Genomic DNA, 25,273 nt, shown 5'->3' with positions numbered 1-25,273 from the left:
CAATAAATCAAGAATGAAAATGAATGAAAGAATGACTTCCTGCCTCGGTGGCCATGTTAGGAGATCCTATATAGATCCAGAATGAGGCAGACATCCTGCCTCTGCGGCCATGTTGGGAGATCCTTATAGAATCCTTCCTTTTAGCGGCAGACTCCGAATTGGGTTTGGTAGGAAACCCCCTGTGGAATCTCTTGACCAATGCTGGAGAGTTTATTTTGGATGCCCTGACCCAACTCCTCTCCTCCAGACCATATCCCTTTCAGTCGATTAGGTACTGCAGGGACCGTCTCAAGACACGGAAGTCCAAAATCTTCTGGACGACATATTTGGGCTGGTCATCTACAGAAATAGGAGCAGGAGGGGGTAGAGTTCTGGAAAACTGGTTCCTGATGCCCGGTTTCAGTAAGGATACGTGAACGTTGGAGGGGATCTTGAGTGATGCAGGAAGCTCCATTTGGAAGGGCACTGCGTTCAACACTCTCTGGGAAATCCTGTAAATACCGTTAAACACGGCCCCAATTTCGTGGAGAGCTGATTGTCACAGTAACTTGTGATAGGATATAATATACACCAAATAACTGGATTGAATTGAACACGACTTAGATATAATAAATATAGTTTCTTCCTTAAAGAATGTGAACACACAAGATATACAAATAACAGACAAGAAATAACACTTACTTAGGGATTGGGATGTTGAAGTAATCAGGAACAGGATTAACAATTCATACAGCAATCAGGCATCAAGTAGTTGGTAAAGTTGAAGACACGAAAAGACACTGAGTATAGAGCTTACACTCGTTACTATGGAGTTCCACTCCTCTACTCTGGCATTGAGTGCAAGTCATTGGAGAACAATTATCTGCACCCAATCCCTCCTTGCCACCTCACCTGAGGGGCACTGTAATACCTGCCCACTGGGTGGATATTATTCTAATCAGGGGCTTATTTCATTAGCCCCCCTCCCACAAGACTGGCGTCTGAATGTCTGCTTTGGACAGGAAAGCCTTTGTCCCTAGGTGTGAAACATAACACTTAACATAAAGTATCCACGTCCTGCTTTCCTTTGTGCTTGCATACACACGCAGGGTGGGGGCGTCTTTGATCAGGGGTTTATTGTAGACCACTTGTCTCCTTCCCTGAGCATTAACATACCATATGGGCTCTGAGTTTTTATACCAGACCCAAAATACAATTCATTCTTTAATATCTTCACATATTAAAATAATCCGTTCTGTGGGTCTGAGATGGCTGAAATTTGCCAGGTCCTCATGCCGGAAGACCTTTGCAATAGTGGTCAAGTTTCAGCCTACCATGACCCCCAGAACCGGAGATACAAAAAACAAGTTTAAATCCCCTATTAACTTTAATGCAGGATTCTCCGCTCTAACTAAAAAAAATCTCTGCTTTTCACTCTCCCATTGAAATCAACGGGCTCCGCCGCTATAGGCTTTCAATGGAGCAACTCCGCCATTGAAGTCAATGGGCTCCGCCGCTATAGGCTTTCAATGGAGCAACTCCGCCATTGAAGTCTATCGGAAACCCACAATTTTTCACATTTGCCCATACTCCGGCTTTTCCCACATTGGAATCAATAAGGCCGGCGCCGCCATAGGAAATGCATGGGCCTGGCGCCGCCATTGGATTCAATGGGACCTCCGCTCCACCATTAGAGTCAATGGTGCGACCCTCGTGGCGAGCGTGACCCTTTACGGGGATCCCTCATTCCCGGACCCGGTGGTGGTCGAGTGTGGGGGTTCCTAGGGTCTAGGGGCAAAAATAATTTTATTTCTGGGTGCCCTAGAACCTAACTTTCCCACGCCAATTGTGTTTGAACTAGAACTCAGTGTGATCAAAGCTCTTTTTCAGATAATGTTTCCGCTCTTGCGGTCTGCGGTTTGGATGGCTGCCAACCCGTTCCTGGAGGTCGGCGTCGAGGAATCCCCATTTAAATTAATGTTCCATTGACTTACAATGGGGAACCGCCGCTCCTCCTCTCGGGCGCCACCTGCAGGTCTTCTACCGAAACGGGCCCAAATCGCCAGAATCTCCATAAGGTTGCATTGGGCTGCAATGGCGACCTATGGAGAGCTGCAAAATGAATCCTGAAAAGGCGGGAAACTGGAACAAAGGGCTATAAACACTGAATTAACATTAACCCTTCCTCTCCCTCATCAATCCCAGTGTATGTGTTGGTGCAGACACTGGAATGGGAACAATACATATTTAAAGGGGAATACACATTTTGGTACTGAAGCAGGGTAAAAACACATTACTGGACCGCAGTCCAGTTAACCCCTTGCTTCCCAAGTGAGAGCAGGGGGTGGCCAAAATGGGGTGTAACCCCTTTAATACCAGGCCAAACCCCCTCTCCCATGACACTGATGTAAGCGAACATTCTGCATCAAGAGCCAGACCTCATCTCCAACTTGGTATTCGGGTCAGCCTTCTACATTTGTCCGTGTTTCTCTTCTGTGCCTCTGCTGCCATGCAAATAGTCATTTGAATGCCTTTCCAGAAATCCTGTAGGTCATCGGCCCTGGTATCCTCTGCAGGAACTCCTACTATGGAGGAGTCATGGGGAAAGGTAGTCGGGTTATACCCTAGAGACGCGAAGGTAGAGCACTACAAGGACTCTTGGGACAGGGAGTTCATGGTGAATTCTGCCAATGGCAGCAGCTCCAACCAATCGTCCTGTTGCTTAGCGACATAGCACAGGAGGAACTTTTCCAACATTTGACTGGTCCTCTTCGTCTGACCATTGGACTGTGGCTGGTAGGCGGAGGAAAAATGGAAGTCAATATCAAAATCCTTCCAGAATCTTGCTATGAATTGGGAGCCCCTGTCAGAGACAATCTGTGTCAGCAAACCATTCAGTCGAACTACCCCCTTGATTGTGCCTGCTTGGAGAAATGAACAACATAAACAGACAGACAAGTTCCTCCTTGAATGCACTCAGAAAGGTAAGTCAGAGCGATATGGTTGATAACATTAAAAACCTTTTAATCACCAAATAGTAAGAACATATTGTATAGAGGGAAATGGTAGAAGTAGTCCACGGCCAGTCCCTTAAAACAAACCAAGAAAAGATCTTCCTAAATAGGTGTATGGAAGATAGTGGGGACAATACACCACCTAGGTGTGGGCTACAGAAAACTGCAAAGTCTCGCCACAAAATAACTTCAGACTTGAGAACCTGTCCTGTTGGCAGGAATTCTATTATCAAAAACCAGCACACCTATAGAAAAAAGTATGCTGATACTAGATCTGAAGAAGGTGTGGGCTACAGAAAACTGCAAAGTCTCGCCACAAAGTAACTTCAGACTTGAAAACCTGTCCTGATGGCAGGAATTCTATTATCAAAAAACCGGCACACCTATAGAAAAAAGTATGCTGATACTAGATCTGAAGAGGCGGTTCATATACAGTTCGTGAGTAATAAAGCCCTTACATCCGTATACATAGACCACAAGGAATGGGGGTGTATGTCAACTCCAGAACACAAATGAAGTCAACGAATGATGTGGAGAGTAATACATATAACATAAATTAAACCACATACATAGCTATTAACTACGTGGCTAGTGAGTAGTAACCTCTGCGTAGGGCAAGCACAAAGCGTGCTCTGCTAGTGCCCAGAGGCACGGTTCAGTGACCGTATCCAGTTATGGCCTCAGAATAAAATAACACAGTTAATGCAGAGGTCACTGCCCAAACAGGTGTATGGACGATAGTGGGGACAATACACCACCTAGGTGTGGGCTACAGAAAACTGCAAAGTCTCGCCACAAGGTAACTTCAGACTTGAGAACCTGCCATCAGGACAGGTTTTCAAGTCTGAAGTTACTTTGTGGCGAGACTTTGCAGTTTTCTGTAGCCCACACCTTCTTCAGATCTAGTATCAGCATACTTTTTTCTATAGGTGTGCTGGTTTTTGATAATAGAATTCCTGCCAACAGGACAGGTTCTCAAGTCTGAAGTTATTTTGTGGCGAGACTTTGCAGTTTTCTGTAGCCCACACCTAGGTGGTGTATTGTCCCCACTATCTTCCATACACCTATTTAGGAAGATCTTTTCTTGGTTTGTTTTAAGGGACTGGCCGTGGACTACTTCTACCATTTCCCTCTATACAATATGTTCTTACTATTTGGTGATTAAAAGGTTTTTAATGTTATCAACCATATCAGGAAAACCTGATACCTAAGAATTACTATCAACGAGGATGGTTATCTCTCCACAACAAACCACAAGAAAGAGACTGCCACAAACAGTTACCTCAGAGCCGACAGTTTTCATCCCCAACCCCTCATACGAGGTATCCCCACAGGACAATTTTTGCGCATCAGACGCAACTGCACAGACATCATGACATTTAAGGAAGAGAGCAAGAAAATGCGGGATAACTTCCTAGCAAGGGGATACTCAAATCGCCAACTCAAGACGGCATATCATCGTGCTATCAACACACCACGCATTGATTTACTAAAATCCTCATCTCTGGATGAGAGCAACAAATTGAGGGAAATCAGATGCATAGCCACTTACCACAATCAGTGGAGAGATATCCACAGGATACTCACCAAGCATTGGCCTATACTGACGAACGACGAAGATCTGAAGAAGGTTCTTAGAAGTCATCCATCCATCGTCTGGAGAAGGGCACCAAATATTAAAGACCATCTGGTGCACAGCCATTTTATGCTGGGAAACAACAGAAAAAGCACAACTTGGTTAAGTGTGAAAGGCACGTATAAATGCCATCACTGCAAAGCCTGTGGCTATGTTAAGGAAAGCAAGACCTTTACAAACACTGACAACAATAAAACATACACCATTAAACAGTTTATTAACTGCAAGAGCAGTGGGATTATCTACTTGATAACTTGTGTGTGTGGAAAAAAGTATGTTGGCAAGACAAAGCGAGAACTCCGAAGACGCATCCTGGAACATATAGGATCTATCAGGAATGCTCTGGACACCCCGGTCTCCCGTCATGTTAGGGACCACCATGCATGGAAACTTGATACGCTTAACTTTCAAGGCATAGACCATGTTCCCCCCAGCATTCGCAGGGGGAACTGGGATAAGAAACTCCTGCAACGGGAGGCCAGATGGATTTATTTGCTCAATACCCACTACCCATCTGGCCTAAACGAAGGTTTTGTTTTTAACTCTTTCCTATAAATTTATGTCAGAACCAAGACTTTATTTCAACTCATCTTTGTTGTCACCAACCAAATCTTTGAAATCCATTCTATTCTAATTTGTATTTACAAGCACTAACTTAGGTCAGTTTTGGATGCAGTACTCGTGCACCACCACCTATCAGCATTTGGAGTCCCACGATCACTATGGCAACTACAGGGTATAAAGAAGCGACTGGGAACCAAGTAACGCCCACCCCGGATGAAGTCACAGGAAGTGACGAAACATGCGGCATGTCGGGTCTTTTAGCTGTTTCATGACTCATGCATTACTACGTCTGCTATCTCTACTAGCTCCTTCAGTGCGCGGATCTGTGTCAAAGCTATATTTCAATTGATACACCCATTTAAAGAGGTGTCAGTGCTGCCACAGGGCGGCACCTGCTACTCACTATCAAAACAGCTTGCTCGTTATAAATACAACAGATACAACCATGCATACACGTCTATGTTATTTTATATAGACACAGCTGCTCTGACTATCTGGGTCCCGTATGTTATGCCCTATTTCCTCTTTGCAGCAGTGTACAAGCAAGCAGCACTGCGGTCACTCGTTTTAAATATCACTCATCAGCCCAGTACTGCGCTTACTACTTTCACTACACTAGCAACTAAAGGTGTACAGCACCCTTGTACCGGCGCCCAAACTGAGACGCATACTATACCAGAGGACATATTACTAGAGCAAGTACATTACAATGTGTGACGCATGAACGCACTAATGTACTATGAATACGCATCCCGTAATACACTGGGTTCATCTTAAAAAAGTGATCTATAGTGATCCATAGGCACAGCCGCTTTGTGTGTCACTATGTTCAATCACTACTAAACATTTCTATCATACCCAGTGCTCCCTTTACCCGTTACTTACCTAAAACGGGCCATCCAAACAGTTAAATCTCACGCACTGTTCCGGCGCATGCGCAACACGTACATAAAACAGACTCCAACTTTTTAACTTACATGACGCATGCGCAGTGTACATATCGCCTGAATGTGCTGCGTGAATACTTTGTAAGTCTCGGTAGAGCCTATACTTACTAATATGCCACAGGATTAATATACTTACCTAGACTTCTGATACGAAGAGCATCTATCCAGTTTCATCTAAACAACAAGGGAGACAATATTAATGGGAGCATAGTTGAGACGCATGACGGAGTTTGATATAGACCAACAGTAGTCTATTACTACTCAGTGTATAGCACAGCACTATATACGGTTTTATGTACACCATTATATGAATATTTATTAAAGTTGTTTTTTATTTTTATTTTTATACACCACATCCCACCCCTGACCGTCTATATTTTCAGGTCTGCAGTGCGCCTATCTAAAGGGGATTCTTTGGTGTACCACTCTCGGTGCACATTTCTTGTCTATCAACCATATCGCTCTGACTTACCTTTCTGAGTGCATTCAAGGAGGAACTTGTCTGTCTGTTTATGTTGTTATTATAGTTTATCCGTTTATTGCACCAGTTTGTGTGTTATTTGATTTCATATACTATCCTCATTTTGCTGACGCGGGAGCTTCCCCTTCCCCTGTCCCCTTCCCTTCCCCCACCCCCAGATTAGTGGAGAAATGAACACCCAGCAAGCTCTCAGAAACCCCCAAAATGACCACTATATATAGACGGTTGCATGAATACAAATGTATGCAACAGTTCGGGACACTTAACGGTAGCCTAAACAGAGATTGAAATTTTATGAGTCATTACTGACACAAGTGAACTCTCTTCCCATGAGCGCTAAAGGCCATGTCTGTACATACTGTGCTATATGTATGCACACACAGCTGTCTCTTACACATACTAATACTCCTTGTTTTTCCATCCCTATACACCATTAGGGACCACATAGTATCTGCACACACTTTTCCACACCTACCCACACCATTTATATTAACTCCCACTCCACATACACCTTTTGTAAAGCACTGTATACACTGTGGGCTCTCCATTCATTTATATTCACACAGATACACACACACACTCTTACATCACTAACTTTCAGGAACCATTTAACACCTCCAGCCATAAATCACATCCACACCGGGGGAGGGACAAGCACAGATAACATTCCAAGAGACACTGTTTTTAAGTATACCCTTTGCTTGCTTCATTCATTGTTTTATCGCCGGAAAAAGAGATCAGTGTATCTTGAAAGCTCGCAAAAATAAAAGCATTTAGTTAGCCACAGAACGGTATCATCTATTTATTTTTTGATTATTGAAGCTCGGCTAACACGGTACTGATACCTCTACATGTATATATATATATATATATATAGTCCAGAGCAACATTCAATGTGACAAAAATGCACAGTGAAATACCTACTGTAGTGCAGACGGTTATTCTGAAACAAACCAGTGGCAATCACCAACAAGATACTGCACCGACACACTTTATTCGAGCAAATACCCGGTATGTACCTGGCAGATACCTGGAATGCGCCACTCCTCACCTCTGACAAGCCCCGTTGCATTTGCCTTCCCAGCCTGGGTTCATGCCTGGCTGATGGGCGGCTGATTTGTTAAATGATAATGATTAGGATTTAATAGGCTGCAATGCTTTGCGTGTCTACCAGATGGCATAAATTCATGAATTGTAATGCAGTATATATATATATACTGTGCAGTATTGCAGCCAGCGGGAATAAAATGCTTCAATCCCTGCTTGGAAAATAACTCAATGCACTCGGGCAGAAAACAGTCACAAACCTCAATACACCCGGGTATACCCGAATTCGTGGGACTAGCCAAGCTCGAATAAAGTGTGTCGCCAGTGTACATGCTAAAACATTTCAGTGACATTTCTGCAGAGACTAATGGTCCATCGGATTAACAGAATGGGACTGCCAGGGACACATGCTGTGTTAATCTGAAGGGCCATTAGCTTCTGCAGAAATGTCACTGAAATGTGTCAGCATGTACCTAGCATGTACCTGGCTAGTTTAAGGCAAGTTTTAGAATACTCGTTGTCTCGTCTGTATACTGTATATCTCTTGAAAAAAGGGTCATTTAGTTAACCCTTTGGCCAAAGCGTATAAGCCTGCGAGCCACTTTCAAGGCCTGACCATAATATCGCAGGGCCTAACACTAACTGGTTAAAATCCTTATTTACCTCTATAATTAGGGGAAGGATGGTCCTGGCATTGAACCTGTCGTAACCAGATGCATGAAAAGAAAACCTGCTTACCTGGACAGTGGGGCGGGGCGAGCTTTAAACCCAGGGTGGGAGGAGGGACACTACTGATATTAAAGATACATCTCTTTACCAGTTTCTCCCTTGGTCTTGTCTTTTCTCTTTCTCTTCCTTGTTCCTCCTCTCTTCCCTCTGACTCTTCTGTTCTTGATATTTCCTTTCTATTCTTTTTGGGTCCTGTCTCCCTGATTGTATTCTCGGACCCCTCCATCCTTCCTGGAATGGTGCTCAACCCCGATGATAATCTAAAAAAGGAGCCTGTGTATAACTCATCCCATTATTGCCCTCATGGGCTTTATCTATAGGGGATCTATCTCGGTAGTGGTAGTCAATTGGTTCTTTTCTGAAAAGTGGGTATCTTTTTATTCTGGTTAGGCAGAAGTAAATAGAGGACAAAGCGCACAAGCAAAAACGGAGCAGGAAGGACCCAGAATCAAAAATAAATTAAAAGGGCATTTTAATGTGACAAAGACCCATCCAACGCGTTTCGAACATCACAGCGTTCTTTTTCCTGCCTGCCTACCACTCCAAGGATCTGTGAGTATTATTTATGTTCAGGGGAACCTGCCAATGTTAGGTGTCCAGTATGTTTTACAATTCTTGTTCAGCTAGTCTTAGCTGATTGGAGGGTGGCAACCTCCTACCTAATTGAAGCTTACCCCCTCCCACATTTAAATGGTTAAAAGCTCACTCCATAGCATCTCCCACACAGGGGAACTTGCGTGCTTGCAGTATGGTTGTGACAAATCTAATACAGAGTACTTTTCCCGGTAATGTACAGGTTATTAAAAGCTTCAATCAGACTTAGAACTTTGCAACTAATATTGACAGATTTATTATAAATCATTCTTCCTGGTATTACACAGGTTATTAAGAATTTATATTAGTGTTAGGGACCCCTGGAAATGTGGTCTGCCGTGCAGTGGCTCAGGGGCTTACAACAATTTTGGCCAAAAATGTTAAACTAAAAGACCATTTTATTTAATAGATATTTATACATGTATATTTAGGCACTGTACCGTGTATGAGTTTCACTGGATATGCACTGAGCTCTGTCTGTGTTTTATGTTCTGTCTCTGGTTTTGAACCTGCCAATGAGACTGATGGTGGGTGGGCATGTACCATCTACCACCTGTCTTCAGGAGGATAGTACCCATAATATTGGATATTAAGTACTAATATCATTACTCATTCCTTAGACTTTGGATTAGTGGTTTGGCTTGCTTTATTCTATTATACCTGCATTGGAGCGCTTTAGACTATTTTTTCTATATTTTTTCTATTTTATTCTGGTTAGGAACTGGATTCTTATTTTGTCTAGAGGGTTTCGCTCCTCTTGTATCTATTAGATTGGTGTCAGACTTATTACTTTTGGTAGAATCAATCCTCTCTCTACAATTACCCGATGTTGGAACGGTCTCGTGTCCACTTACTGTACATCTACTTCACTAATCGTAATGATCTTCTCAGTTTTCCAATTTCTCTGTTTGTTATCTTCATAATCTCGTTTATCCCTAGCAAACTTTTTTGGTTTGGTAATTTGACCTCTTTCTCTAACTTATCTATTCTTAGAATGACTTTTTCTTTTAAAGTCTTATATTCTGGTAAAGAACATTCCTAGGGGTCAAGCCCTGCGAATTAAAATTCGAATGATTTAATATATAAACAGCAAGTGAATGACCTTAAAGAAAAATTCTTAGAACGAGATTATAAAAGACAAGACTTAGACCTAGCCATCTCTACAGTAGACATTATTGATAGGGAGACCATTATTTCTAAAGGGGCAGTAACTAGATCCAAGAAGTCCCATTCACAAGATCAAGGACAATTCCCTATGTTTATAACTCAATATAGTGGTCTAGCCCCTGTCATATCTCAAGTATTTAGGAAGTATTGGGGGATCCTTCAAAGAGATACAGTTCTAAAAACTTGCCTCCCCAATAAACCTAAAATAGTCTATAGATGAGCAAGGAATTTAAAGTCCACGTTGGCTCCAAGTTGTCCTATTGATAATCTTTTGGACCGTCATGTCACATGGCTCAACAACCTCAAAGGATATGACAAAAACACAAAAGACACAGCGCACAACGCTCATAGTGCATTAAAGATATATTAAAAGAACAAATAAATAGGGTAATTATTGTGCGTACATCAATAAAAATTCACTTAGACATTTATGGGATATGTTACCCATCCACCAGCACTGCGACCCGGATCAGATGTCTTTAGCAGAGATCTTGCATCACACTGTAGACCGGATCAGCAGTCATCTACTGTTACTGGAGTCCGTGAGTAAGTCCCAGATTCAGAATGGGTAGATAAGGAGTCCTTTAAATGTCCCCGGTGAAGGTGAACAGTGTCCAGCCACAAGTGGCTCACTGGGGAACGGCCGTGTCCCGCGGTCCTCGCGACGGCTGGTCTCTCTCCTTCTCCCCACCTCACTGGCACTTCCGGGTGATGACGTCACTCCAACTCGCGTCGCGTCACGTCAGAGTTCTACTCCGGTGGCCGGATCAGTATATGTGAGGGCAGAGAGTCCAATAGTACACTATCCTACGCGTTTCGAAACCGTAAGGTTTCTTCATCAGGGAATAAAGAATGGCATCATAACTGACATTGAAATACCCTGCGCTAGCAGCCCATTGGTCCGTCACACGGACGTTTTACCCAATGGGATAGCGACAAAGGGGGGAGTGAATCCTTACATAAAAAAACTATCAACAACAACTTTATTTATATACGACATGTAATAGTGTAAAAAACAATTCTAAAATAAAAGAAAAAAATATTAATGCATCATAATATTAATCAATTCAGTCTAAAAACATATAATATACACAGCATTCTGAAGCTAATGAAATTGGAACATAATATTTTGCAGTGTACTCTTTGACTAATCAGAAATTTCTAAAGGAGAAGCATGAACTATAGTAATAAAGGGAGAGTTTAAAATTGAACCATGGCAAGAAGAAATGATAAAAAATGAACCTATATACATCCCAAAATATTAATTTTCTATATCAAAAAATATATATATATATAAAAATTTCAAAATTCATCCTATATACTTTTAAAACATTAAAAACCTAAAAAGCTAGTCCTAAAATTTTTTTTACTCTAAAAAAGTTCAAAGGAAAGATTTACAATAATAGACCAATTTATATGAAGTACTCAATACAGGGACCAGATATCAATATCCTCATTTAGACCCCCTGGATATAGTGTGTTCAATTTATGTATCCAGAAGGTTTCTTGTTTTGAAAGTTCTTTAACTCTATCCCCTCCCCTTCTATTCCTCTTTATATGTTTAATCCCTTTAAATTAAGTGTGGGAAGTGCTCGATGTGTAAACACATGCATTCTGTCAGGAAATCATTTACTTGTAATTCCACTGGAGAAGAACACGAAATTACTGATTTTATTCTATGTAATACAGACCATATAGTATACGTAATAGAATGCCCGTGCTCCTTGCAATATGTGGGACGCACAAAGCGTCCATTAAAAGTAAGGATTCAAGAACATTTGCGAAATATAAAAATAGGGTATATGCAACATAGCTTATCCAAACATTATGCACTACACCACAATCGGGACCCCTCCTCTGTTCTATTTAAAGGGATTAAACATATAAAGAGGAATAGAAGGGGAGGGGATAGAGTTAAAGAACTTTCAAAACAAGAAACCTTCTGGATACATAAATTGAACACACTATATCCAGGGGGTCTAAATGAGGATATTGATATCTGGTCCCTGTATTGAGTACTTCATATAAATTGGTCTATTATTGTAAATCTTTCCTTTGAACTTTTTTAGAGTAAAAAAAAATTTAGGACTAGCTTTTTAGGTTTTTAATGTTTTAAAAGTATATAGGATGAATTTTTAAATTTTTATATATATATATATATATATTTTGATATAGAAAATTAATATTTTGGGATGTATATAGGTTCATTTTTTATCATTTCTTCTTGCCATGGTTCAATTTTAAACTCTCCCTTTATTACTATAGTTCATGCTTCTCCTTTAGAAATTTCTGATTAGTCAAAGAGTATACTGCAAAATATTATGTTCCAATTTCATTAGCTTCAGAATGCTAAGTGTATACAGGCATACCCCGCATTAACGTACGCAATGGGACCGGAGCATGTATGTAAAGCGAAAATGTACTTAAAGTGAAGCACTACCTTTTTCCCACTTATGGATGCATGTACTGTACTGCAATCGTTATATACGTGCATGACTGATGTAAATAACGCATTTGTATAGTCTCCCCGCTTGCGCACAGCTTCGGTACAGGTAGGGAGCCGGTATTGCTGTTCAGGACGTGCTGACAGGCGCATGCGTGAGCTGCCATTTGCCTATTGGGCGATGTGTACTTACTCGCGAGTGTACTTAAAGTGAGTGTACTTAAAGCGGGGTATGCCTGTATTATATGTTTTTAGACTGAATTGATTAATATTATGATGCATTAATTTTTTTCTTTTATTTTAGAATTGTTTTTTACACTATTACATGTCGTATATAAATAAAGTTGTTGTTGATAGTTTTTTTATGTAAGGATTCACTCCCCCCTTTGTCGCTATCCCATTGGGTAAAACGTCCGTGTGACGGACCAATGGGCTGCTAGCGCAGGGTATTTCAATGTCAGTTATGATGCCATTCTTTATTCCCTGATGAAGAAACCTTACGGTTTCGAAACGCGTAGGATAGTGTACTATTGGACTCTCTGCCCTCACATATACTGATCCGGCCACCGGAGTAGAACTCTGACGCGACGCGAGTTGGAGTGACGTCATCACCCGGAAGTGCCAGTGAGGTGGGGAGAAGGAGAGAGACCAGCCGTCGCGAGGACCGCGGGACACGGCCGTTCCCCAGTGAGCCACTTGTGGCTGGACACTGTTCACCTTCACCGGGGACATTTAAAGGACTCCTTATCTACCCATTCTGAATCTGGGACTTACTCACGGACTCCAGTAACAGTAGATGACTGCTGATCCGGTCCACAGTGTGATGCAAGATCTCTGCTAAAGACATTTTATCCGGGTCGCAGTGCTGGTGGATGGGTAACATATCCCATAAATGTCTAACTGAATTTTTATTGATGTACGCACAATAATTACCCTATTTATTTAGTTGTTTTAATATATCTTTAATGCACTATGAGCGTTGTGCGCTGTGTCTTTTGTGTTTTTGTCTAACGTTTTAGGGGGTGCCCTGAGCCATCCCCGGTACCACAGCTGCAGACGCTCCAATCTGAATATTAGGTCACATAATATTTACCTTTAATATCACTGTATTATCACTTCACGTGTGTGGTATTGTTTAATAGTTGCGCACTTTCTGTTCACTTTTGTCAAAGGATATGACACCTGCCATAATTGTATTGGGTGTAGATCTAGTAGAAAAAGCAAACATTTTAAATCCAGTGTAACTGGTATCGGTTTTGATATTGAAACATTTATTAACTGTAAGACCAATTTGTGTGTTTATTTTTTAGAATGTCCATGCAGATTCCAATATGTCGGCAGGACTGGTAGACCTCTAAAACGGCGTTTCGCCGAGCATGTATATAACATCAAGAGAGGTCTAGAGACACACAGTGTCTCTAATCATTTAAAATTAAAACATAACCAAAATTCTGACGGCATAATCTGCATGAGCATTGACAATTCTAAAATTAATTGGCATCGGGGTGATAGATTAAACACGGTTTCCAGACTTGAAAGTTACTGGATTTATGTGTTAAAAACCTTTTCCCCCCTGCGGCTCAATAAAAAATTTGACTTAGCAGCCTTTTTAAAAGATCCATGAAACTATCATTATGGATCCTACAATTCCATTCATTACATGCAAGATGTTTTAATACCTTGTTTCAATATGTTTGATTATATATCAGCATAAACTAGGTTTTTATATGGTTTATATGTCTTTCATGCACTGTTTTTTATATATACTGTTTTCTGTGACCACTCAGTCATGTGCTGTAAGGCTTATATGACCCAATCAGTGATCTGTTTTCAGACTGCTGTTATAAGCCTACAACACTGTCTGCCAATCATCAAACAGTATCTGCCCCTTGTTAGAGTACCTTCTTTTTGCAAAGTGTAAATATAGAGATGTTATTACTAAGCTCCACCTACCCCTGAGGAAGTGACGTTCCGTCACGAAACACGTAGGGAGGAGGAGCTTAGTGCTGTGTGTGCCTGTACGCCACCTTAGCTGCCCGATGCCGGAAGAGAGACGCGTGTCACCGACGTCACCACCCGCGAGCCGCGAGCGTTCACGTGCACGCTGTGCACGCTGTGTACTTGGTCTCCGGACTCTTCGGGTTGGATACAGGTTGCAGACGGCATTTGTGAGTTGTTCAGATACCACATCCACATTGTAAGTGTGAGTGGTTTTGGTTTTTAATGTTTATTAAAGTGTAGTTACGTATTACACCAGGCTGTGTCCTCTTTCCCTTCCTCATCGGGTGTCATTGCCATTGGCGTGCTCTGTAAGCCCCGAGTACCATCTGGAGGGGAACCATCCGGTCAGACCACGTGGGTCCGTGAAAGATCGAGGTGAAGATGTGGCACAAGCACAGATTCTCTCCCCTGTCTGAACAAGATTGATTTCTTGTAAGTAGGGTTTTTATAGTTTTAGTTAAGTGTCATTGTTCTAGATACTGCACAATTGGTGTGTCCTTTGTTTATTTCCCAGGAATCCGGAGTCTGCCCAGTATTTATGGACTGACATTTGGACTACGGTATTTTGGACATATGTCCAAGTTATAGCGCCGGGGAACGCATATTTTGTGTTTGTTGCCGCTATGAGAGAGGTATGATGGGTTAATCTCTTGTATGCCTTAACGAGTAATAGGACATTACATAACAATGCATTACTAGCCTCTATTCCATGCAATGGGTAAATGTTTAGTATAAGGTGAGCTTTTAAGATGATTAATTCCTTGGTTTCCACAATGGATGTGAAGGTATGCATGATGCCTTCATGACCACTATGGTTAACATGAAGTGTATATGTAAAATATATTCATATTTAATTTTGCCAATTTCCCCAGGTATCGCAGGTGTGTTCACAGGTATCTCTCCTCTCTTGCAAAAGGTCTATTTTGAACATGCTTTTTAGGCAATCTGCAAACTCACAGCCTAATGAATAGCCCATAAAAATAAAATGTTATGTGTTCGCCAAGAATAGCACAGTCAGAACCAAATTGCATAAAAAGTAGCCATTATTGCATGATTTGGTCATGCAATAAGGGCTTAATGAGGCAAACCATGCAAAAACTGCCTTTTTCACACTGACATTTAATGAATAGATCCCATGTGTTGGCACAAGAAGAAATTAGCCAGCATTCGCTGGTAACAAGAGATGTTTTAATCCCATAGTTAATAAGTATAGGTAAAGATAAAAAAATTATATCTGGCTCTTCCAATAATATAGGTACTGTACCAACCATTTTTCTTCAAGGGGGTGAAAAAAGTAAGCTGTAATACTGTACAATATTATTTCCGAAAAGCAGATTTAGCATCAATATTTATATGTGCAGTATTTGTAACATGGAATAGCCTTTTTAAAGGTCATTTTCAAAAATACATTTCTAGCTACAGTACGTGAATCTATTAAAATTAATTAAGTAAACTATTGTGGTGAAGACAGAATAAATACATTATTTAATCCCTGCTTGAAATTTCATTAAATGTTTTGAGTTTTCATCAATGTTCATATAAATTAATCCCACCTGCTAAGAGCATTATATTTTAATACAAAGGCAGAAAAAAAAGGTCCAATATGAGTGCTTCAGAGATGCCATAGGGTATAGAGAATTCAACTTCACTTATAAGCCAACTGTTAGCGTTCAATACATTTTAGAGATGTGGAGTTCCTTCATATAAAGTTCTGGGTTGGAGTATAATGTCCAACAGTAGTAATCTAGCCCAATAGTGTACGGATAGATATATTCTCAAATGTTGAAAGGTAGTAGTGGACAGTGGGTAATAGGCGTCTGTGGTCACTGTGTGATCAGGGACTCAAAACAACCCATCAACAACCCCTGGACACACTGCACTTTAGAGCAACATATGGACCCTCCAATATGAGGCAAATGTATACATCTTTCAATTCTAATTCCCCAAAGTATTACGGGGAAAAGACAAGTACTCACAAGACCATGCCATCCGAATCTCCACAATCATGCCATTCGAATCTCCTGCCGTCTGCTGAGTACACAAATATAGAGCAAAAAAGGAATAAAACAGCAGCGCACAGCTCCGAAAATGAAAGGCTTGAATGTAAAATGTCATTTATTAGGTACATGGCAAACAAAAACAGCTAGAAGGCAAAGAGGACCTCTATTGCTATTTCACACCTATGGGCGTTTTGTTCCCTCTTAGGGAAGCATGATCCAGTGCATGGTGTTATGGAAATAATACTGCACAACATACATGTTACATCCATCAGTGTGTCTTGATATATTTAATTAGCATACATTAAGTACAAGCAACAGAACTTGCATTATTAATTAAAATATAACTGCACTATTCAAGCATCATTGGGCAAATTTTGATTAGACCAACATTTTCTTATGTACAGTATTTCACTTGTTGAAAAGTGAATGTTATATTGGAGCATAAGCAACATTTATACTAGACAACACAAAAGCAAAATCATTTTATGTTAGCTTTACAGTCCTACAAATGAGTGTATTAGTTCTCACATTGATCAATTTTTTTCAATCATACTGTATACAAATACTACAATGCATGTCAATTTGAGGCATGATATTCTATATACAATACATGTATGTCAGTACAACAATGATCCTGGCTGGGATAATGTTATGGCCGTTACAGCATGTACAATATCACGGACAGAAAGCGAATAGATTTTTTCTATTTGTTTTGGAGATTGAACTCCTTTTTCTGGTGTCGCTTTCTTCAAAGTGGAAAGAAAAATTCAGCATTTTTCTAATATTTCTGATTGTTGAAAATATCAGTCTAACAAAATGGGCAAACTAGCAGATTTCTACTTTTAAAAATCCATTCACTTTTATTACAACTTTGTCTAATTCACCAGCATTCACTCTAACTTCAACTCCCTATATCTGTTCTCCACTTTTATGTTTTTTGCTCTATGATGCAGCCTCCCCCTCTACCTTCACAGCATAAGACCTTGCCAACTGCTATACAGAAAATGTGAATACTATAGCATAACATCACATTCAAGCACATTGCATTATTCTGTGACATCCCATTCACATCTCTACATCTCCTCCCTGTCAGTCCTTTCTTTATTTTCTAAGTAATTGTGACGTCACACCATATATTTTACTTTATACTTATGTGCTCATCTTCTTAATAATAGCTACCTGATCACAACAGTTACTGATGTGGCTCATCTAACAATCCCATGGGTAAAGAACTATAATTTCCCACGACTGCAGGGAGAACGCACTGTCACTGTGTAAAGTCAGTCAGTAATCAGTAATTCACTGTACTGTCCTCATCATCAAGCACTAGCTGCCTGCAGTACAGATGATCTTTGAGTCATGTTACCATCCTATGTGAATATTTTCAAATGTTTACAACTTGCACACTTTTTTGTAAGGGTGAAAGTCCAAAATGTCCCTGTTTTGTGTAATTGGGCAAACGTTTGAAACATCTCTATTCCAATGGTTCTTAATTTTTTCTTTGCTGCTACCTGTTACTGTCAAGAAGGTGTCTAAATGCCACTTTTTACCTTTACATCAAATCCACATTATTGCTTAAATAACCCTCATTCTCAAGTCTGTTAAAATTCTTGTAAAAATAGTGCATTACCGTAAGTCTCCATATACAAGTCCTAAAAATCTCTACAAATCAAATTCAAGATCACAATGCTTATGTACAAAACTATCTGTGGCTCTATGTTAACTTTATCCCTTATAATGGAAACTAGCTGTACCCGGCATAACATACGCCAATCTAGCAGAACTGACAGGTTGTTAATTAAACATTTCTTTGTTTTCAACCCTCCCTGTAATGCCTTGCTCTCCTCCCCTGTCTTTGCACTCCCTGCAATACGGTGTCTGCTTCTCTCTGTGTACACTACACTCCCTCCTCTCCTACTCATCTCATCTGTCTCCACCTCTCATTGCTGTCTCTCAGTTTTCTCCCCTGTCTCTCCTCCCCTCTCATTGCACTCCTTCCTACCCAGTGTGCACACTGCTCTCCATTCCCTCCTCCTCGTCATCCCTCTGTCTCCTCCTCTCCTTGTTTTCTCTATATCTCCTCCACTTCTTGCTATCTCTGTCTCCTTATCTCCTAACTTCGAACTTCAGATTTCAAGCCCGTGAAGCTGCCGAACCTTACAACAGTATATTATACTGTTGTTCATTTTACAAAAGCTATTACTGTATGCAGAATAGAATCTCCCAAAAGGGAAGAGATGGGGCTCAAGGAATGTGGGGTGCACTGAGAACAGAAACAAAAACGGATTACATATAAATCCTAAATTTCCTGTAATAAGCACAAATGATGATACAGCAGGGGGCACCCTAAGCAAGGCTTGGTATATAATTCATTCCAGGACGTGGGAGTCTGATGGAGGTGTATAAAGTGCATACAGGGAAATGTAATTTTGCAGATAACTAACCAAGTATACAGGGACAACCTCCTATTAACAAGACTGAATCCAGATAAGCAGATAAAACATTGTTACTCACAGAGATTAAATATTCTTTCTCCTATGGTATGTCTTCACTTGCTGGGTGCCATCCCTAGCGTGCGTTGCGCTGTGAAATTTGATGAAGAGTAAATGGCAAAAAATGCCAATAAAGTCGCCGCACCACTAAGAAAAAAGCAAAGAGGGTTAAACAAAATCACGAATTTATTGCTGACAAAAAACGGAGAAAATCACACTGACATGTTTCGCCTGTAAAGGCTTTATCAAAGTGTACAAGAATCTTACCTGCTGCATTGCTTTATGTATGTTCACCGAATCAGGAAGTGATCCGCAGATTTGCGCCATACAGACTGACGTGATGATGTCAAGAGCGTCATCACTTCATGACGTTCAATGCAATAAAACAAACTTTATTGTGTCCATTAACAACAACACTAAACAAATACTAAACATAGTTAAATGACATACGAATCAATTACATAGATTAAAAATGAGAAAACAAAGGTTAATGAATATAAGTTTTGAAATACATCCAATCCTTAGTATAGCTAATTAAAAACAATTATATGTAAAGATGTTGGAAAAAGATTCCCTAAATTTACTTAAACTGGACGAATTAGAATATATTATTATAAGAAGATGTAAACATATATCTCTCCTAAATGTAGGGATAAAAATGATTAATAATCCAAAACAAGCAATGAAGCAAAATCTAAATGAAGTATAGAGGATAAAGGACTTATACCCAGACAGGTATAATGGTGCAATATTACTTGTATAGATTAATGCAACAGGACATATGCAATAAATCAATATTGCAAGTATATACCTGCCACATTGTTACATCATGAAAGATTCCAAACGTACATCTGAAATTTAAAGATCAGAATCTTTCGGAAATATCAATGAATAAGGAATATTATATCAAAAAAATATCTATGTTTGTAATGGACATATGGAATCAGGCAAAAATACAAAGATTGCATATTAATAGATAAAAGCAGCTAAAAATTACAGTTTGGAATTTGTATATAGAAGAAGGTGAAAAACAGGGGAGTCAATATATGAATAATATTGTGAAAAATATTATGAAATGTGTGAAATCATAAAAAATTGCTAATATCCCAGTCGACATTGAGACCTAAGGGAGTCCTCGTACGTAGCATAAAAATCCAGTGCATCTCTCTCTTATCAAGTTGTTTAACACGATCACCACCTCTGTTATGAGGTGGTATGTGTTCTATTCATTTAAAGGATAACCTATTTGACTCTCCCATTGGACAAGTAGCAGCATGCTTGGACACCGGATGATTAAGATCTTTTTTCTTTATCAATCTGATATGTTCTTGTATATGTTGTCTGAGTGACCTTATGGTTCTTCCCATGTATTGCTTACCACAGCCTCAGGTCAGGAGATATACAACAAATTTAGTTTCACAATTGATGAATGATTGAATAATATAACTCCTGCCCGTGACTGTGGAAGCAAAACGGGGAGATTACTCTATGCAGCAGGAAATAATATTTGTTAAAAACTGCTAAGATAAAGATTGCGATTTTCTGAAAGTTTACTGTCCAATCAATAACAATACACTTCTTTAATATTACTGTAAGTAGTACTGTAATGGTTTCTGTACATCATTGGTTACCTACAGTATGTTTGTATCGTTCTTAAGGAGGCCTGCGGAATGAAATTGTGATTCAACTGACTTAATTTTTGGGACTAGTCCAGGATATAAAAAGGATTCTCAGGCAAAGTGTCGCCATGCTATATTGGTTTACTGTACATGTTATTATGTCTTGGATTCACATTTCTACTCCAACTGGCAATGACATGCTATCCTCACGAATGTCATGACAGACTCCTAGAAAAGAAGGTAGTGACAACATGCGTCATTGGGGCCTAGTAAATTTATTCCAGTACATTTTTGAAGTTTCAGTTTCCATCGGTGCAGCCCACAACCAAGCAGGCAGCCTATTTGCATCTGTAGGGGAAACAGAAACATTTGAATTTCCAGATATATAAATAGGACAAAAATAAAAGGAACATACATGGTGGATTCTGGCTCAAAGAAAATCCACTTATTTCTACGTTAATAATATTTTTGTATTTGAAGTTTTGTAAAGAAAGACTTTCACGGTGAAAAAACTACACATGTCTATAAGTATTTTTCAAAACACAAAGGCAGAGAGGCAGGTCTCCTGCCTGAAAAACTGGTTCAAAGAACTGTACCCAATTTAAAAAAGAAAATTAATGCAATGTTTTGTTTTTGTGGTGCATCTTTTACACTGGTTTTGCTCCAGTTTGACAATGATCAAAAGAGTCCAGCTAATGAGATCTACATTTTACCTAAAGTATTACTGATCTATGCTTAATGGAAGTGTATAATATTAGAATTTGCAAAGCACCAACACAGATTAGCAAAGGAAACCCTGAATAAATATACTTCACACTTGTAAAAAAAAAAAAATGATTAGCAAACGTTCTATAAATACTATGTAAAGTTGTTCTATGTAGTTACACTTAGCTGGGGACTATAAAAAAAGAAGACAAAGATATATACATACAGGGCATTACAAGGGGTGTTAATTTCAATGGATGGAAAAGTTGTGAGCATTTATCCTTTGTTGCCAGAGGAGCTGTATGTAACGCAGTGTGATAATTCATTGCAGTGTCATTCACATAGAAGAGGTTACACTTAAAGCAGCAATCTCCCCACTTGAATTTTTTTTTTAATAGAATTGCAACCATAGGTTCCCCTGGAGCTGAATTGCATTAGTCTGTCCCAAGATATTTACTTTTGTATACTTTATACTGGTAAAATTCAAGGAAAATTAAAGAAGGTCAATGGGGTCAACCAATTGATAGCCTCAATGTCATGCTCTGACAGGGTACACTTTACCTTTTTGTAAACCAGGTACAGTTTTTTGCACAAGTTTTTCAACCAGGAGACTTAAAAAAAAAAAAAAAACAACAACAAAAAAAACACCCCTGCTCCTCTGGTCTTAGTGTTTTTAAAACTTATTTAGAAGGGTGTAAAACCTTGATTTCCCTAAAGCACATAACAAGTTAAATATCTTGGCACTTTGCGTACTGTAGAATATTTCAGCTACATTGACACCCTAGATCCACTTCTGTAATAAAAAAGAAAAGTTTCAAAAAAATATTGCCATTTTCTGCTACAGTTGCTTTAACGGCAACTTTTCTGAGAGCACAGACAGTGCAAAGGAAAATATATATTGGTCTCAGAGGCTATTCCATGTTTTCCAGTCTTTGGTTTGCTTACAAATAGTTCACACCTCTCACACACAAGCTGTCTCTTTTGATTAAACTAATGGCCATTATAGCTTAATCTATATTTTGATGAAATTTGGGTAACTGATAAAGATTAATGTATAGAGTTAACTGCTGATACAAATATTGAAACATTTGTAACACCATACTTATAAATTCTTTTGATGTATTGCTAAAAAGAAAAAAAGTAACAGCACAAAATTATAACTTTGGCAACTAATAAAATCACTGCAGCAACACCGTTTATCCCCTTGGGTGCCCTAATAAACGTACTGTGCACATCATTTAAAGTGCCACCCCAGAAGCTGGGTGGGGGTGGGGGTGGGGAGGCAAGGGGGAGGAGGGGGCAAGCAGAACCCATCAGCCCATGTATCAAGCGGTGTAATCAGAAAAAAAAAATCCAGAGCAGCAACAGAAATAGAACAGCACCCAAAGTGGGTTAAGAAACAGCTTTATTCAGACATACAAATTCCGGTAATCTCCATAAGAAACCTCTCACGTCAAATTAAGCGCCATTTTGGCATGAAACACGTGGTAGGTTTTTATGGAGATTACCAGCATTTGTATATCTCAATAAAGCCTTTTTTTAATTCCAATTTGTGTGCTGTTCTATTTTTGAATTTGCCGCCATTTCTGTTGCTGCTCCCGATTTTTCCCTTCTGATTACTCTACGTTGCAATCCAGGAAACACACGATCGAGGGCTATAGGAGTCCCAATCGCCGCCACGAGCGGGGGGTCTCAGGAGCAAAACCACATTGGTTTCTGGTCCGAGGACCCCTTTCTTCCCGAGATATTGGACCCGGTATGTGGTGCCTGTATCTCCTATGCTTTAGATTCCAATGGTCACGTGACGCGGGACATTTACATGCCTAAGAGATACCGGCACCACATAAAGGGGTCTATATCTCTGGAAGCAGGGGGTCCCCAGACCTCAAATCAATGCAGTTCTGTTCTGCTCCGGATACCCCCTGCTCCTCTACAGTAGTATTAAAACACAAATTTAAACAATTTAAAAATTCATTACAATATCGGTTATCTGCTATTGTAACGAAGCTGTTTTAATTTCATTTTTATTAATAGTGTCTCCTGAGCTGAAGCGCTATGATTTCAGCCTCGGGGACCCCCTGCTTCCCGAGTTACAGGCCATGGTATTTAAATCCCCTGGTTATTTCACGCAGACGCTTTAAAATTGGCGGCGGTACCGGCACCCGATGCCCCATACCAGGGCCTGTAACTCGGGAATCAGGGGATCCCTAAGGCTGAAATCAAAGCGTTTCAGCTCAGGAGACCCGCTGCTCCCACACACTATTAATAAAAATTACATTAAAGCAGCATTATTACCTTAGTGGATATCAGCTAAGGCAATGAAGGGGTTAAACACATGTGCCAGGCTTATTGTGGGTTGTGGGGGTGGGTGAAGTGGTATTTAGTCCTTGGGGGGTGTTTAGACCTTGCGGGGGGTTGAGGGTGGACTTAACCCTTTCATTACCTTAGTGGTTAATACGCTAAGGTAATGAAGGGTTTAACCCCTACCCACCCAGTAGGCCTAAACACCCATCATTTGGGCTACTACCCCCTTCACCCACCTTGCTACACACAATTAAAAAATACACACACACAACAACCCCACTACCCACCTCCTAGGCCCCCAATAAACATAACCATATCCAATATCTAATAAACACCAATACACAACCCACCACGTGCCCCCACATACGGTAAAACCATGATTTATTTTTTTACACATATAATTAATATCCCAGGCCGGTGGGTGGTCCCGACCGGTGTCCGCAGGTCCCACAGTGCACCCTGTGGGGTACCCACGGGTGTCTGGGGGCCTTCGTGTCGTCCCCACTAGGCTCTGTGGGCCTCCAGGTATTCCCCATGGGTGTCCGTGGGCCCAGTAATGGGCAAAATAACTTTTATCCAGATATGGATAATAGATTATTTGTCTATTATTAAACACAACATTAGCCATGCAGCATAAATAAAGTAAATAAAAAATGTTCTACTTACACCTGGCAATGTGAAGGGCATACTCTTCAGCTTACTGCATGACCATGACCTCCGATGTCAGCAAGAATACATAATATATACAATATAATGGCCCCTAACCCCTTAATCACCCTAGCGGTTAATAACCGCTATAATAATTATGGGGTTAACCCAACCTGCCGCGCTACCCACATGGGAGGCCTAACCACCCACCCCGGACCCACTATACCCACCCATCACCCATTCATTGGTGCAGTGGGTACATCATGCTCATATACTATGGGCATGATTTCCCACTAAAGCAAGAAATGGTGAAGGAATAAAAAAACCAGGCCCAAATAAAACTCATAACATTGCCAAATAAAACACAGCACATAGCCAACTAAATACATAATAAATGGCAATAAAACAATTGAATGGCACAGTGGGTACATCATGTCCATATAATATGAGCATGATTTAACACTATGCCAATCAATGATCAACTTTAAAAAAACAATTACAAACAATCTCCTATGCATTCCAAACAGTTTTCCATGCATTCCAAACAATCACAAAATAAAAACAAATTAAGAAGTAAACACAACAAAATTAACACCAATCAATTAATCTAATCCAAAATAATGTCCAGAATAAACAATTAAAACACCAAAACAAAACCGTGAATAAATACACTAAATATCCAAATAAACTGCTTTATTCTAAAACAAAAGTCACAAAATAATCCAACATTAAAAAGCAAATACCAATCAAAAGCCAGAAATAAACAATTTAAAACACCACCAAAAATGCCAGCATACTAAATACAAACACTAAATAAAGAGCATAATTATTAAAAAAACAAATTATCAATATACATGTAAAATACATAAAAGCAAGACTTTGTCAAAAAATATTATCTGGCTC

The 25,273-nt window shown here is 40.0% G+C and overlaps 1 long non-coding RNA gene across 2 annotated transcripts in view; it reads left to right on the top strand.

Moving 5' to 3' along the window:
* The window catches only part of LOC142489464 (uncharacterized), a 64,218-nt gene that overhangs the window by 24,519 nt on the left and 14,426 nt on the right, over positions 1-25,273 (top strand). For both annotated transcript variants that reach the window (XR_012799867.1, XR_012799866.1), the window contains exon 3: positions 8,788-8,949. This is a non-coding gene — a long non-coding RNA (uncharacterized LOC142489464). The remainder of the gene's footprint in view (positions 1-8,787; positions 8,950-25,273) is intronic.

The sequence above is a fragment of the Ascaphus truei genome, chromosome 3, assembly GCF_040206685.1.
Source record: "Ascaphus truei isolate aAscTru1 chromosome 3, aAscTru1.hap1, whole genome shotgun sequence".
In the NCBI taxonomy this organism is placed as follows: domain Eukaryota; kingdom Metazoa; phylum Chordata; class Amphibia; order Anura; family Ascaphidae; genus Ascaphus; species Ascaphus truei.
Note: the sequence above shows the minus strand (reverse complement) of the source record. Positions and strands in the feature narration are given on the sequence as shown.